The sequence below is a fragment of the Anas platyrhynchos genome, chromosome 2 (genome assembly GCF_047663525.1).
Source record: "Anas platyrhynchos isolate ZD024472 breed Pekin duck chromosome 2, IASCAAS_PekinDuck_T2T, whole genome shotgun sequence".
Classification (NCBI taxonomy): Eukaryota; Metazoa; Chordata; class Aves; order Anseriformes; family Anatidae; genus Anas; species Anas platyrhynchos.
Window position 1 is genome coordinate 91,743,785 of NC_092588.1, and position 16,800 is coordinate 91,760,584.

Below are 16,800 nucleotides of genomic sequence, written 5' to 3' on the forward strand. Positions count from 1 at the left end.
ACTACTGCCGTTGCATTCAACCTTGTGACTTCCTAGCGAAGTAGTAATGAGTTGTACTTGCCGTGTAAAAGGAAGCAGCTCTTGTGCTGAAACACAGCTACCTCTGGCCTAATTTTAGCTGTCAGGCATCCAGACCCAGTTTTGACAATCTACAATCCCTCCAGAATGGGAGAAAGAGGTTCTTCCAAAGGTTCCTTTACTTCATCTCTTTCATACCTATTTCAGGGTGAGAAGTGGCTTGCCTATTTTCACTGACCCAAGTATCACCTAAACAGACCAAGTTATTAGTCTTTAACTGAAACCCAGGGCTAAAATCATAGCAAAAGCTAAGTCTAGACATTATCTTTCAAGTGCTTCTGCCCCTAGCTCATTGTGGGGAACTGAGATTCCTTTTAGGTTTTTCTCCAAATTAGAGCCTTCAGGCTATCCCTTATATTGCATGAAGGATACTTTGGAGACATGGGGATGCTAAGGGCAAGGTGAGGAGGCAGTTGTCTGCCTCCTCCTTTAGTCCTCCCTTTGCCAGGACATTCCACCCCCCAACACCCCCAATTTAAGTGGCTTCATAGTCACTGGGGAGGTGAAGAGAGATTGTACCCAGTATTTCCATTCCCACCACTTCATATCTGTGGTTCATCCTTGCAGTGGGGCAGTAAACACCCCATAGAAAAGAAACTTATTTCACTAGAGAAAATGCTGCTATTTAGCTGCTAGGGTGCTTAAAAATTATTTCAGTAGAAACAGTACTAAAATCTCCCTCATTTCACCAGCCATGTCTTTACTACTCAACTTGGCTACTCTTCTCAGTGATGCAGTCAACACAGCTGAAATGCAAGTCTCTTTCAACACCTCTGCAGACATCTAGATGAAATGAAACCCAACTGTTAGTGAGTTTTGCTGAGGTATGAAGGATTTGGAGTTTTTGTCTTGTACAGTTCTCAGTAGATGAGCTAAATTCTCACACTGGGGGAAAAACTCACCACTGTGTGTGCAGCACAAAGCAAAATGATGGCACCCTGGGATATAAAACTGGTGGTTTGTTTTTAGCCTCTGGGGATCCTTGCTAGGTTACACCATTCACATGTTTAAGAGCATTTCAAATAAAGAAACTTTAATGCCAAACAGAAGCTTTAGTTGTGTTTTGCTGCATATTGAAAAACTCTCTTGCACAACCAGCTCTCAGAAGCAGAAAGTACTGTGGGCTCCTGTTCCAACAGCCAGCCCCTGCCCCAGTCCTTCCTCAAAGGTGTCTTGGTGTTTTGGTTAAAAGAGTCATGTGGTAACCTAAGTGACAGAAAATCTCAATTAAGATTTTGTTTGAATGCTGAAACCTATCCAATGAGTTAGTCTCAGGGATTAAGGAAAACAAAACCTTACCGATGGCTGGATAAAATTCACATTCCTTTCAATTGTGATCATCCTACATCAAGGAAATGTTGGCAGTCTCCTAAGGTATGCCTGTGAAAGCTGTTATATTGCTTTAAGTAATTTAAGAAAAGGGAACCAAGAGCTATAGCACAAATGTGTTATATAAATCTTCATTGGGATCACTGGTGTTTTTATAAAAATAGATTGATCAATGTTGGGTCCCAGTGGGTGACCTTTAAAAGAGACCACATCAAATGGGGAGGCAAAGCTGTAGGTCTCCACCCCCATGCTGGCTCTTCTCCTCACAAGAGTGCCTCTAGACAGCTATGTCATCTCTAGCCATAAAAGAAATTGAAGAATGTCTGTCTTGCTAAAGGCAGAAAAGGAGTCCTTTCCCCCTCTCTGCTGGAGCAAGCCATGTCCCTGCAAAGCCTTGTCCCAGGCTGCGAAGTGAGCTATGTACCTGAATGGGGACTGAAGGGAACAGTAAAACATTCCTCTTACTCACTCATTCAGGAAGGTGTCCTGAGATAGGAGTCATAGCTACATGGCACCTTTTATTTAGCTATTCAATTAGTGTGGGAACATTGTAATTTGCTAGCTAGATCTATCAGCAGCAAATTCTTAATTCTGAAAGAAGGGGAAAGTTTGGTGTTCAGAGGGACTTTCTGAAGCACAGTATTTCCTAGGAAATGTATGTGGGATACTTCATTTCTAGTGACGCTTCTTACCCTGAGTACTTACACTTAAAAGAGCAGTTCAGCACAACACTGATGGTGTGCAGTTCATGAGACAGCCCATTCAACATATGAACAAGGTAAAAATGCACTGATTACTGTGGTAGAAAATAAGTGCTATTGTTACAAAATGGTGTCTTATTTTCAGAAAGCTGTACCACAGAAATATGAAACAAAATCCTACTGAGGTGTCTTGTGTTGAGTCATTCAGCGATCTGTTTTGGCAAATAAGAATTTATCAGCTCAAATAGAAATGGCACTTGTGGAACAAGCAATTACTCAGAGGAAGATGAAGTGTTAATGAAAGTGGATTTGTTTCCTTGAGCTGTGTTTTGGATTCATGTCTATGATGGTGTATGAGGGCAACAAAGACCCTTTGTGTGGTTATCAACCCCATGCTGCTATGTGGCAGCCAGTCACCCAAATCAAATTACTCAAAATGGTTTTGTTGCAGTTTGCTATCAAAAATATATTCTTCCATTCAAGAGCTTTTTCCAGCATCTTTCTCAGGGAGTTTTTACTTAAGACAAGGCCAGAAAAATCCCTGTGTAAGAACAGGAAAGCTTCAGGATAAAGGGTGAGGACTGTCACGGTGGCTGAGTGACGCGAGGGAGGTATAGGGTTGCAGATACTTCATGGCCAAATCCTCCCCTATAGCAAAGTTCCTGCACTGGGTCATGGTGTGTCTGAAGACTTTGTGTGAAACTTGTGAAGAAATAACATGCTGGTGCATCCCCAGCAGCCAAGCTCTACAAAGTAGTCTCTCTCAACTTATGAATCAGAGTAACTGGGGTCATTTCTTGCTATTCAGATAATAATTAAGACTCCTTTTCCCTTCTTTAATTCTCTTTATGACCGCATGAAAAAAATATCCTCCTTTGATATTTCAGTCCTTACTACTCCTTGTCACCTTCTAGAAGACCCTTCAGTCCCCCTCTAGTAGCAAATGACCAGAGGAAGAAAGCCAACATGTTTAGGAGCTACCATGGAGAAGGGGAAAACAACACAGAGCACAGACTAGCTCTTGTTCAAGCATCCCTAAGAGCCACAAAATCCTCAGGATCTCTTGCTGCACAGTCTGAGCACATGGATAATGCAGCTATTTCCATAACAAGTGAGGTCCAGAAACCAAGAGTAGGCTTTCTGTGAAAGATAAGTAGAAGATAGAGCATCCAACAAGGGCCTGCTGCTGTATGAGACAGCAAAACCCATAAAGTTCAGGCATGAGACAGGAGGATCTTGATCAGTGTTTGGATGGAGAGAACACATGCACCTGGTTTTCCACAGCAAAACTCTCGAGGAGGTGGGTTTTATCTAGGTTTCTGCAGAGGTATTGAAGCAGATGATGTTCAGCTGAGCTGTGATGAGTGTGTCACTTGAGACTTGCCCCTTATATCTGGGAATATGTCTGCGCTGCATCTCAGGAGTTTCTCCAACAACAATACAGGATGGATCGATTATGGATTATATGGCACATTGTGAGTACAGCTTTTTTTTTTCAGGCCTGCTCTCAAGAGCCATGTAGACACAAACACAGAGCTTTAAATTAGAGGGATTAAAAATTAATTGAAGATCATTATTTTTGCCCTGTCTGAATCTCTAAATCTTCTTGGAATCTGGTTGTTTAGTCACCACCACCTTTATTTAAAAAAAAAAAAAAAAAAAAAAGACTGCTGACAGGGGAGAATTATTGGTCTGGTCTTTGGTGGGATGTCAGAGGGTCTGAGAGCAGCCAACCACATGCTTCAAACCAAATAATGGCAAATGGAGCCCTTGTTACATGACTCAGACCAAAAAAAAAAAACAGTCTCTGCTTTTCAGATTGTTTCCCAGATGCTGCTGGAAGTATTTTAAGTATTTGGTATTCATGATACACTCTTTAGTTAGTATTTGATTCATTCAAATTGTTTTCCGCTGAGTGGCAAGTACAATAGTTTCCAGTTTCAATTCTTGAAAGTACAAATTCAAAATTTCTTTGAAATGCTATTTGCTTAAAATATGCTGCTCCTGGTAAAATGCCTGTCACTAGGCTTGTATGATAGAGTGCTCAGAGCATGCTTTGTTCTAAAAGGGCAAATGTAGGTGAGAGAAATCTAACAAAAATGACTTTGTTAAACAAAAAAAAAAAACAAAAAAAAAAACACCAAAAGACACACAAAACAAACAACAACACCCTAACCTGTTGAGGGATTTCTTGAAACAGCAAAAATCCCATGACTTGCTGTAGCTGAGCAAACCAAGCTACCAGGGCAACTATGAGAAGTTCCCATGACAGTGTTCCCACATCGCCCAATTGAGGAATTCAGAAAAATATTGTTACCAGTAGCTGGCTTCAAGGACAAGGTCTATGTGACTGCTAATCACAAGGGGGTTGTTTTCTTGCAGGTGGGGTTGTTTTCTTGCAGTTGTTTGTCTGAGTGCTTTTGACCAATAATCTTGTGTGAAACACTGTCCACCCCTGTTAAGTTCTCTATAAAAGTTAGGCTATTCGGGCAATAAAATGGAGCATGATCTGACTCTACTGTGTGTCTGTCATGCTTTCGACCGTGCTTCCTGCAACACTAACCTACAACCAAAGATATTTTGAGTAGGCCTCAAATGATAAATTTTATTTAAAAAAAAAATAATAATATTATTATCAACTAGCCCACCTTGATTACTTGGCACAAGCGTTTTCCAGGTGCAGATAAAACCCATAGGTATGGATTTAGCAGAACATGGACTAGATATATATTTTAGAGCATTTTGTTCTTCTATTGGACACTGTGCAGATCAAACTGCATTGCATAGTGATAGGAAGACTTGCTTTTGAGGTGGGTAGAACAACTGGCAGAAGGAATCAATAGGGACTGTAAGGAGGGTGAAAGAGAATGCTGTAACTTCCCCAAACTATTTTGCCATTCCTCATCTCCCTTCCCTCTTGAAATACCAGGTTGCCCCTTCCCTGTTTATGCTCTTCTCTCCTCCTCTGTCACAGGCTTGAATTTTGAATGTTCATGCTGTAAGACATTGTATCTCACCAGCCTTCAAAGCTTGGTCCCAGCCTGTTCATTTATCACCACTATCAGAAGCAGGCAAGTCCTCTAAGCCACTGTGGCCCCTGGCATGGAAGGAGAGTCAAAGCTCTTTCCAAGAGGCAATGTGGCTTGTCTGATGAAGCAATATTGCTTCAGAGGAACCCTCAGCACCATGAGCTGAATGTTCTGTCTTTCCGTTATTCCTTTGTTTAGTAAGGGCTGTCTGGAGCTGGCAGATATGGACTTCAGCAACTTACAATGAGATTGCTGAGGGCTTCTTTTCATGAGGCTTGGCCACTAAACAGGTATGTCCAGCCTTTGATTGTCCTCCTGACTGTATTGCAAATCCTGACAGGTTGCAAAAAGAGAAGACTCCCTTACCAGGGCAGTAGAAGCAATGGTCCTTTTTTTTAGTAATAATGGGGTGTTGCTTAACTGAATTTAGTCTGCAAGTATAGTTTTTAACTGAAGAATTTATTCCTTGAAATAGGGCGAGACTGGACAGAACAATTCATTTCTGCTTACAACACACAGTTACTCAAGTCATGTCGTATTGTCATATCCTATTGCACCTTGGATGATGTTTCTGAAAGAGGTTGGACTGTGTGTTGCAAGTCACCGTGTAATATTTTCTGAGGATTCATGTTTGGTCTCTGTACAATCTCACAGATCAGCTGTGAACATCTGCAGAAAGTGAAAGAAAGAGCAGTGTACTACTGACACAACTTTGTAGTCATTATTCAAATAACATTTGCAGATGCTTTTTTGCTATTTTTTTCTTTAATCAAATCCTACCAGCATTAGAAACTACCTTGCCCAACACCCCAGACTAGCAAAGTAGCAATCGTGTAATGTTCCTCAGACATTATGAATCACATAAACAAAGGAAAAAAATAATGATAAAAATTCAACTATATGAAAATTCTGTAGGTTAGAAAGCCTGGAAACGAGTAAGAATGATGAAACAGACCTATGTTCAAACCTGTGCTTGCAAAGAATGATCTCTTCTGTCTGCAAAACTCCATTTTAAAGTTATATTTGAGATTTTTCACATCCCAAACCCCTGTTTAGAGAACTGCCAGTATGTCCTGATGTATCCATGACTGAAACACATTTCACTGTGTATTCAGCAATAAAAAGTAAATGAGAAGCTTCCTGTCTGATAAATACAACAGATGAGATAATTAAACACTGATGATCAGTTTGGTAACGCACAGCTTGCATCAAGTAAGGATGGACTTTCTCCAGAAGAACTTATAATGTTTTCTCTCAGCAAGTGGCAGGTGAATGAAAAAAAAAATTCAGTAAATTTTATTTCAGAAAATATTATTTCAGTAAAACAGACCATGGTAGTAAAATGACAATCCAGCCTTTAGCAAGCACAGAGTTTGCATGGCTTGTCAGGGTTGTTCAAAACCCATCAGGCTGGTGCATGTCTAAGCCAAGAGAGACCTGACTGGGCTCAAGCTGGGCCTCGGGTGGCAGCAAAAGGCACAGCCAGGGAGGCACTTACCTAGCCAGGGGTGCTCCCAATTCCCTCTACCGACCCTTCTCACTGCGTTTCTTGAGTCCTCGGTGAGGTTAACACAGCCCAAGGAGACCACATTCTCCCAGTGGTTCATCAGGGAGGACTTACTTGTAAGTCCTACGTTTGTGCTTGGGCCCCTCTCTTTCTTGTAAGAGAGAAACCGCAAGTGTTTTTCTTCCGGTTTTAGTCATTTCCTTTCAGCTTGGCAAACCTTGTTTTTTGACAAGATCTCTCAGATATTCAGGCTGAGTGCTCCTTGAATAAGGGAGACCACAGGGAGAGGTTCATTTAAGCTCCATGTTCAGTGCAGATATCCCGAGTAATAATTTCATTATGATTATTTACTTGGCAGCCCCAATTCCTGACAGTATTTCTACCCTTGCTTCAGTGCTAACAATTTTGAACTGCTGGAGAGTCTCATTGTAGGTTTCAACCCTGCTGTGCTGCATGAGGAAGAGTGGCCACAGTCTGCCTGGCTCTGTGCAGCTCAGCACCTCCCCAGGCTATGGTCGTGGGCAACAAGAAGTGCCTTGGTACTTCAGGACCCTCACTCTCATTGTTGCAAATGATGAAGAAGTTGAGAGCCTGAGTTGCTTTAAAAAATAACAAAGGGATAGCAAGAGTGTGGTGGAGGCTTCCTTCCCATGCATGGATGGAGGTTTAGCTTGCAACTCATCATCAGCATGGAGATGGGACAAGAGCCCATCTAAATCAACAAAGTGTTTCCCATGATTAGGCATACACTGACAAAATTCTTCTTATTGGTCACAAAGCAAAGAATATCCAACAGAGGAGGGAACACAAGGGGATGAGGGGAAGGTTCACTCCTCCTCTTGCCTCTTTTGGAGTCCTTTCTTAAGTTCTGAGCCCAGTTCATAATCTCCTGTGCCCTTTGAGGCATTGCTGCAGGTGTTTTGGTTGTCCTGACTACAGGCATTAGTAATTTCTAGAGAAACAGATGTAATGAGATGCTGACAGTAGGCTCTTCAGGGGCTGTTTGCAGGACCTGAAGTGAATAAGCTGTCAAGAGGAAGCTACGCAGCAATGCTGCCCTTCTAGCAGCCCAGCTGAGCAGGCAAGGGAAAATCTAATTAACTCAGGAGAATGGTGCTAATGTCCATTGTAGGATCAATACTGAGTAACTAAGCACACTGTATTGAAATTTTGGTCTTTACTAAGGTGTCTTGAAGGTCCCCACACTGTGATGGAGCATGAATGAAGTGGGGAGAGAAGATGGTATGGAAAGAGAGAAAGTGTGAGGCAGTCAAAAGGCAATTCAATAATTTTTTTGGTCAAGGCAAGCTCCAAAGAGCCATCAGTGAATGGGAAAAATGAGCCAGACTTCTGAGGTCAAAAGAGGTGGGCAGAGGGGGAGTGGGAAGCACCAGGCTCTGACTGGCCACCAGCAAGAAAGCTGGAGTTAGCAAGAAGAGAAGGAGAGTGGGGAGAGAGAGAGGTTCATTCACTGCACTTCAGCTTTTTTGTCTCAGTGCACACCACTTCAGAGTGGTATACTTGCTGGAGTGCTTCTGGTGAAAGAAGTACAGAGGATAAATTTATTAATTTATGCATGCTTTGCAAATTCATAGAACCCTGTCAGTCTGTCCCCAACTCTAATTTGTTCTGAAATGGATAAGCAACCACAGCCAATTTATTACCTTACAAAGCAAACACTGTTTGTTTTTATCTTTATTTAATCTGCTTGTTTGCTAGCCCTAGCCTTTTCCATCTATGACACGTTTTTAACATTGTCAAATATTTCTCATTTCTAGACTAATCAGCTGCTCACCTACGTAAACACAGTTGTTAAGTCCCTTGTGGAATGTTTTACCGAAAAGCAATGTTTGCATCTGAGATAGGAGGAACTAGACAAAGCCCCGTGGTCACTAATGGCCAGCAGCTGGTCACAGCAATATCTTTCCTGAAGTCACATTTTCCCTCGTGCTTCATAGGCCAAGCTGGCTGCAGCTCCTAGCCCCATCAATGCTAATTTATTACTGAGGTGGCAAAATCAAGACTTCAGGACTTCACAGAGGCAGCAGGCCGGCCACAATGTCAGCTCCTACATTTCCAAGCATGACCTCACATACCAAAGTGACTTGCATCTGCTTCAACCTGGCTGTGAGTTGTATTAGCTGAGCTTTCTGGGCCATCTTCCCTGCCACACTGGGCTGCTGTGGCAAGGAAGACTCTTCCAGATTTTGCAGCTTTACCTCCTTGGGTAGTGAATCAGAGCCAGCAGGCATCTTAGCACCTCTGTGGGCTGTGTTTGGGAAGCCTGATTCCCTCCGAAATGAAACTTCCTTAACAAAAGCAAGAGCCGCAGCCATGTATTAATGCTGTGGGTGCACATTACTTCTAAAAGAACAGGACAGGTAGAAGTCAGAAAATGTCTGAAACCTTAGAAACCTCAGCTAGTTAGGCTAAGGTCAGACCTGAGTAGTCTGGCTTTGTTATTCTGATGAGACGTGTATCGCTGCTTTAACTCACAAAGTTCTCAGGCCATACTCCAACATATTGGCAAAAGATGCCTCTTTCTGGTGAAAACTTCTCAACCTTTTGTATGCATGTATGAGCATCTCTGTGTTTTTTCATAGGTTTTTAAATTTTTTACAGTAATTTCAATAGGAAATACCAGATGTGTTCTGTGGATAAATGCTCCCAGGGAAGTCAGCTGATAAATATTACAGTAAATCCAAGGAAGCATATCTGAGGGCCCTGCTCTATGCAGAAATGAAATGTTAATTTAGATGAGAGGGAAGCACCAAATGCTTTTGCTGCAGTGTGTTGAGCACATCAAAGTAGTTTCTCAGGCCCTCCCATCCCTTTCAAGTCGGGTCTTCACTCTCAGCTTATCATTTTCCTCAGCTGGACAGACTGGTGTATGTCCAGACTGGCACTCCTCTTCTTCTGATATGACAGCTGTGCATCTTGCTATTTGGAATGGATATGTAAATCAGCTTCTTCCTTACGTGAAATTCATTATTCTCAAAAAAATTTTGGTTGAATAATAGTTCCAAGTTTACTTGTTCCTGAAAGAAATCTAGCAGGCTTTCCTGACAGCCATTGGGTTGGTGAAAAATGCCAGCAAAGTGTTGCTCAAGAACCAATGGAAAACAGACAGTGCCTTTCAGGTCACACCAACATCAGCCATCAGCTGCTACAGGGTTTTGGTGTGCAGTCTTCCCAGGGAGGCTCCTGCTATAAGCACCAGAGGCTTGCTATTGAATGATTTAGTGTCTGTTCTTTCTTTTGCTCTTTTACAGCCTGCCCTACTGCTGGCAAACACTGTTTCCCCCGTATTACACCATTAGAAGAAACCCTTTTCCTATTCAACATAGGCTCAGTAAGTTCATTTATTCTTCCAACAAGTGGTTTGCACCCCTGCTACATTCATCTGAAATCATTTTTCCAAAGTCTAGGGGCCATCTTTTTACATTTCCCTAAAGATACTTCTCCCCCCAAAATCCTCTTCCAACAGGCCCATGAATCTGTATATATATAGCTTCCTTTGAGGCAATTAGTGCCTTGCAATGTTTAGACTCACTGAGATTTTGTCCAAGCTGAGAATCCCTCATATCCAGCCCTGAGAGCTGCCAGTGTGTCTGTGCCCCAGTTCCCCGGGAAAACACTGTTTTATGTAAATTGCTTTTACAGCAAGTTGTTGTTACATGAGATGTGACATGAAACAAATGCAACACAAAACAATGCAGCCAGCTCATGGGCTTTTGCACTGTGCTCCTTTGTCACTTGCTCTGCCTCTGTAGTGCTTTCAGGGGCATGCCAAGCTGACCTCTTCACAGCAGTAAAGCAAGCCAGCCTGCACAAAACAGTCCTGTATTTTGGTCAGAACCCTCTTAGAGTTTCAGATGCCTCCTAACTAAATAAACGTAACAGAGCAAGTCTCTGACTGTGGCTGGTTTGCATTATTATTTTTTGTTTGTTTCATCCAGGAGATGGTTGGGCATGCATTCACAGTGATGAACCTTGCAAGCAAGGCAAGTGCCTAGGGAGAGCCAAGGGGCAGCAAGGGAAGCCTGGCCCCATCAAACACTGCAAAATCTGTTCTGTTTCATTGAAACAAAACCTACACTGAAAAGTTCTCAAATGCAGAGATGCTGACACTAGCTACAAGCTGTCTGCCTTGGGTTTCCTTCTCCTTTCAGCACATTGGGTTCATTACCCTGCTAAGAAGCTGTCCTGAGTCAGGTATCAGAAAGCAAAATCCTCCATCCAGTTTCAGCTAGGCTCATGTCAAAATTATGTGAAATAAATCTCTCTGGGATGCTGAGTAAAGCTAGAACAGTCACTCAAAATTGCACTCATGGCATTGCTGGAAGACTCATGGCCCAGAGGCAACCTTTTACAGTAAATCCAGTCTCATGTCTGGTTTAACATTGCAGTCTGAAAATAGGTACATTTTAAGGAGTTTTGTGTCTTGCCAGGAAAGCTGCAGCACAAAGTACTTGATATGTTTTTCTGGCAGTGGGAACAGAACGGCCCAGACTTCCGCTGGTTTGGACGATCACTAAAGCGAGAGAAAAGACAACAGTGCCTTCTGTTGTTTTTTTTTTTGTTTTGTTTTGTTTTGTTTTTTTAACAAAATTGAAAATACATGTCCAAGGGATGTGTTGGAGGCATGGCTGTGGTGAATGACGACATGCTGCTGGGTTACAGCAATGTACTCTCTGGTGCAGTCATGAGCAAATGAGAGGGGCTGGGACCAAGGAAGAGGAGGTCTGGCCAGGGACAGCCACTGCAACCAGCCTGGGAGATCTGTTTCAGGTTCACATCCCAGCTTTTGGATGCTAGATATCAAAAGAAATAATAGGGAAAAGGGGAAAAGTCACTGTAAAGTGGGAAAACACATTCAGATCCATACATTATAGTCAGATGTGCTTTAAATCCTTCTTTTTCTGCTTTGTAACTGAAAGCTTCTGAGGTGAGCTTTCTCTCAGGGCAGACAGATTACTGCAGTAAAATTTCTGTGGGTTACTCTGTTTATCTGTGCTAAGGTTGGATTGCTCAACACACACTTAAGTAAACAACAGAAAATCCAAGGGCTATCTTTAACTACTGCAAATTGTTTTTTCTTAAAATAGTGGAGTGTGTAATTTCCATTGCTTGAGCAAGAGTATATTAAATTGTTTCAGTATTTTTGGTGTAGAGGAAAGAAAAGTCGAGGTGACTTGGGGTCAAGGCACTTGTCCTTTTCCTTCAGACCAGGAAAGGTCAGAGCTGCCCTGAAGCAGGAGCCAGCCTGGCCCCAGGGATGGCTGAGTACAGAGTCAAAGGTGTCTGCATGGCTCTGAATGGAAAAGGGTGAGCCGGGACAGGGTTGGGGGTCTCTTCTGCGAGGGAAGTGTCGGGTGCTAGTATACATGGAGAAGAAAATGGGGAAAGCACAGAGTAGAGAGAATCTCCATTCATATGGAGAACAGATGTGAAGAAATTGAGAACTTTTGTGAAGGGCTGGAGTATGTGCGAGAGTACTTTCAGCAGTTCTGTGGGTGTGTGTCTTGCTTGTCTTTGCTGTGTATTACCCTCTTGTTTAAAATTAATGGGAGCTGTATGTGTCTTGTAAATGAACGTATAGGATCATTTCCAAACTCTCCATCCATTTATTTCTCTCCTAAGAAGAAACTAATGAGATCTGTAGAAATTGTTCATTGTAAATAAATTCCTCGACAAATATTTGAATGTTTGGTTTGTTTTTTGTTTTTTTTTTAATAAGTTAGTTGTAAACATTTTTCCCATAGCTTAATTGTTACCAGAAATAACTAAGTCCTGGAATTCACTCCCTGATAATATGTGGCATCTTCCTGGAATAACTGCATTCCAGAGGTCACATTCTGTGAATTGCTTTCATCACTTCAGTCACTCACCAAACGGTCTGAAGTATCCTATATGCCTGCTGTTGTGAAACCCAGTAGCCATCTGCATTTAATCACTTTCATGGGAAAAAAAAACTACATGCAGTGCTTCTGGATCCATGCCTTCCTTCAGAGAATGTATACTTGCAAGTGTTGTCATTATTCACATTTTATGTGCATGTGAAGGATGTCCATATGTTCTGTTCCCCCCCCAAAAAAAAACACAGTGGGGTATTGCTAATAATGATCATTTTTTAGTGTCAAGTGATAAAGTTACGCTTTGGCAATAGCTTTAGCATTATTGCAATAGTGCTATTTTGCTATAAAGAAAGGAGAAATGTGCATTTGGGCTTCAGTGAGAACAGAGCGCTGTGGTTTTCATGTATGGTAGTGTTTTCTGTAATTTAAGAACTTCCAGGCTGGGTAAAAAATCGTCCAAGAGTGGGGAAAGGCCACAGAATGAAAAAGAATAAGTTGCTCCTTAGACCAAACTGCAGTTATTACTGTCCTTGGGTCAAGGCCGAGTTGATCAGGAGAAGGATGAGAGGAGAAAAAGGGATGGACAAGGGTCCACAGGTGGAGGAGGATGTTCTTCAGGAGACAGAATCACAGAATCATCTAGGTTGGAAGAGACCTCCAAGATCACCTAGTCTAACCTCTGACCTAACACTAACAAGTCCTCCACTAAATCATATCCCTAAGCTCTACATCTAAACATCTTTTAAAGACTTCCAGGGACGGTGACTCAACCACTTCCCTGGGCAGGCCATTCCAATGCCTACCAACCCTTTCGGTAAGGAAGTTTTTCCTAATATGCAACCTAAACCTCCCTTGACATCACCTAATCTATGAGAACCGTTTCACCTTAGGTCTTTGCATGGGACATATTCAAGTTGCTAAAACAAGAGTTTACAGGACTAACTAGCAACTCCATTTTTGTTGTTTATGCCACCTCATTTCTCATTCACCAGGGAAATAGGCTGATTTCAGGATCAGAAGAAAGCAATTATCTGTTTTCTTCCAGGTAAAAAACAAAACCAAAACCATCAAACAATTCCACAATCATCTATCTTCCTTTTTCTTCAACATGCTATTTATCACGACCGTGCAAGCAGAAAAAAAATCTCTTTTCAAATGGCCTATATAACTTTTTTTTCCCAAGGCTAACAGTAAAACAGTGGTATAATCCTGAACATTTTATGAGCGAATAGGAAGGTGGAGGGTCCCCCTAGAACAGGCATGACTTTTCCTTTTTTTTTTTTTTTTTTTTAGCATTTTGCATGAAAGAACACTGAGTTTGGCGACCTATCAAAAACTTCAGTCTTTTGGCTGAACTATTTGAGTTTGGGAGCATTTGTTTTTTCTTTGCACAAATGGCAGCACTTTGCTCTCTGTTAGATGTGCTTGGCAAGCAATTCCATTTCACCAGCCCCCAGCTTTCCCCAGGAAACCGTTTGCAATGGAAGAAGATATTTGCTTCTCCTTGAGCAGCAGCCCACAGGCAGCACACCAGCAGAACCCGGCACCTCCAGCAGCCTCAGCCATGGGATGTATGGGAGGAATGTGTTTTCACATGAGCTTTTGTACCCTTGGCAGTATTTCAAACAGCAAGCAAAGCAGCCACCAGGAATTACGCAGCTCTTAGGGGACCACCATGCTCCTGAGGCTCAGCTTCGCCATGGCACAACTGTACGTAGCATTTTATTCCTTAATAGTTTCAGGGATTAACCACAGGGAACAGCATCCTCAGTCTAGCATGAAACTTGCCAATATGAGGGTAACCACCAACACTTGTTAATCAGTTTGAGCCCCTGGGTGGACCCAGAGGAAGGGCAAGGAGAACTTCTATTTAAGGATCCTTTCCAGAAAATGCTGCCTGTGAGGTTGTTCTTTTGTTGTTCAACAACATACCTTGCAAGAGAGAGGGAGTACAATGTTCTCCAGATGAGGGAAGAGGATTTTATGTGTTTCAGACTGATTCAGAGAGGCCCCTCACAAAATACTTTACAACAAACTAAAAATAGCTTGCTCCATTAATACCAAGGAAGCACGTCTTTTATGCCAAGACACTATTTTTCATGCCCACTGATTTTAGAAAGCAGACTTACAAGTACCTTTATGTAGGGCTCCTTTCTGAGTAAAGAGAAAGATCAAGGAAGATCAGGGTTGTTTCATATGTTGTTTGAAGAGCTATCAAACAGCAGTAGTATCAGATGATGTGGATTATCATGCTACTGTTCTCCACAATTTTATGCATTTTCATTACTGGTATAGAAAGTATTTCGCAAGACATCTGAAGCTCAGAAACAGTCATTAATTAAAATGTGTTGAAGTCTCTGTTTTCCTGAACTGTATCAACAACAATATTTTCCAGCAGCTCAACAGACCTCCTCCTCCCCTTGTGCTGCTCCTACCCTCTCCAAGCTGCTGGTGATGAGCAGTGTAATGTTTTCATAATGATCTAGTTTACGTAACAGATAAAATAGAGGGAGAAATTAGGCCATGAAATCCAGTGGCCTTTCCAGTGGCTTTCCAAAATCCTGACACGCCTCACCTCAAGTCTCCAGCTGAAGCTTTACAATATAAAACCAATTTTTCCCTGCAGATCAACAATGCCACAAAGACCTGTTGATACAGGTAGAAAGGGTGATCTGCCTGCACGTCAGGCACGTCCTGCCCATGGAGGACTTCACCTCAGCCATCAGTTTGGCAGTCAAGCTTGACAGTGAGATATCTCAGACTCAGAAACCTGCCCTGCTCCTCCCAGTGCCTTTTTGGAGCCCATCTGTGAGGGAGCGCTCTGGTTTTCTAGCTTAAGCAGCTGCAGGTGGGATTCATCCTTGAAGGAGAGGCAAATATTCACTTTGAGAAAAGCATTTATTGGAGTGGGAGGAGGAAATCCCATGATCCCATGCTACAGGACAGGTCACTGACAGGTGGCTGCACAGTACTGCTGGGCGAGGGCTGAGTGCCCCTTTACCCATCTCCTAGCTTCAGCCCAGTTTGCTATTGAATAGGATTTCACTGAATCACAGAATATCCTGAGTTGGAAGGGACCTACAAGGATCATTGAGTCCAACTCCTGGCTCAACACAGGACCACCCAAAATCAGACCGTGTGTCTGAGAGCATTGTCCAAATGCTCCTTGAACTCTGACAGGTTCAGTGCTTTGACCACTTCCCTGGGGAGCCTGTTCCTGTGCCCAACCACCCCCTTGGTGAAGAACCTTTTCCTAACACTCAGCCTGACCTTCCCCTGTCCCAGCTCCATGCCATTCTTTCGGGTCCTGTTGCTGTCCCCAGAGAGCAGAGCTCAGCACCTGCCCCTCCTCTCCCCTTGTGAGGGAGCTGCAGGCTGCCATGAGGCTTCTTCTCAGCCTGCTCTTCTCCAGGACAAACAAACCAAGTGACCTCAGCTACTCCTCATGTCTTCTACTCTAGACCATTCACCATCATTGTAGCACTGCTTTGGACACTCTCTAGTAGTTTTATGTTCTTCTTATACTGTGGTGCCCAAAACCTCACACAGTACTTGAGGTGAGGCAGAGTGGAGCAGGACAATCCTTTCCCTCAGCCAGCTAGCAGTGCTGTGCCTGATGCACCCCTGGACATGTCTGGCCCTTCTGCCTGCCAGGGCACACTGCTGGCTCTGAGTACAATGTCCTAATGCTGCTTGAACTCCAGTAGGCTTGGTGCCATGACCACCTCCCTGGGAAGCCTGTCCCAGTGCCCAACCTCCCTCTGGTGAAGAACCTTTCCTAACCCCCAGCCTGACCCTCCCCTGTCCCAGCTCCATGCCATTCCCCTGGGTCCTGTCGCTGTCCCCAGAGAGCAGAGCTCAGCGCCTGCCCCTCCACTCTCCTTGTGAGGGAGCTGCAGGCCACCATGAGACCTCCCCTCAGCCTCCTCTGCTGTGGGATAAACAAACCAAGAGACCTCAGCCACTCCTTATACATCTTGCATAGGCTCTTCAAGGCTCTTGATAAGAGTTACGTTATTATTTGCTTCACATGGCTCAGAATGGGCAGTGGGAAACAAAAGCAAATCCTTCAGAACAGGATAAACCTTGCCAAGCAGCCTGGAATGACTGAAGTCCTCTGCAGTCTCTGCCTGTTGCCTTCCTTCCTTCCATCTCCCTTCTTTCTATCCTCCTTAGGGACTTGAAGATCACGGACAACTTATCTGAAGTCATTGGGAAGCCTAACTCTTCACCCTGGAGTGGTAGAAAATGGATACTGCATCATGATGATGAATATGCCTAGGTTGTGGAAATGTGGG

The 16,800-nt window shown here is 43.1% G+C and overlaps 2 protein-coding genes across 3 annotated transcripts in view; one reads left to right on the forward strand and one right to left on the reverse strand.

The window, feature by feature from the left end:
- NEDD9 (neural precursor cell expressed, developmentally down-regulated 9) overlaps positions 1–6,781 on the reverse strand; it is a 95,370-nt gene extending 88,589 nt beyond the window's left edge. The window contains exon 1 of the mRNA XM_005016946.6: positions 6,636–6,781. The gene's annotated coding sequence lies outside the window, so the exon portion shown is untranslated. The remainder of the gene's footprint in view (positions 1–6,635) is intronic.
- A 4,540-nt stretch (positions 6,782–11,321) lies between these two features.
- Positions 11,322–16,800, forward strand: part of LOC106016194 (transmembrane protein 170B) — a 56,235-nt gene continuing 50,756 nt past the window's right edge. The window contains exon 1 of one of the 2 annotated variants that reach the window (XR_005263877.2): positions 11,322–11,972. The gene's annotated coding sequence lies outside the window, so the exon portion shown is untranslated. Of the gene's footprint in view, positions 11,973–13,643; positions 14,213–16,800 lie in introns of those variants that run through there. The other variant, XR_005263872.2, reaches the window with a different exon arrangement.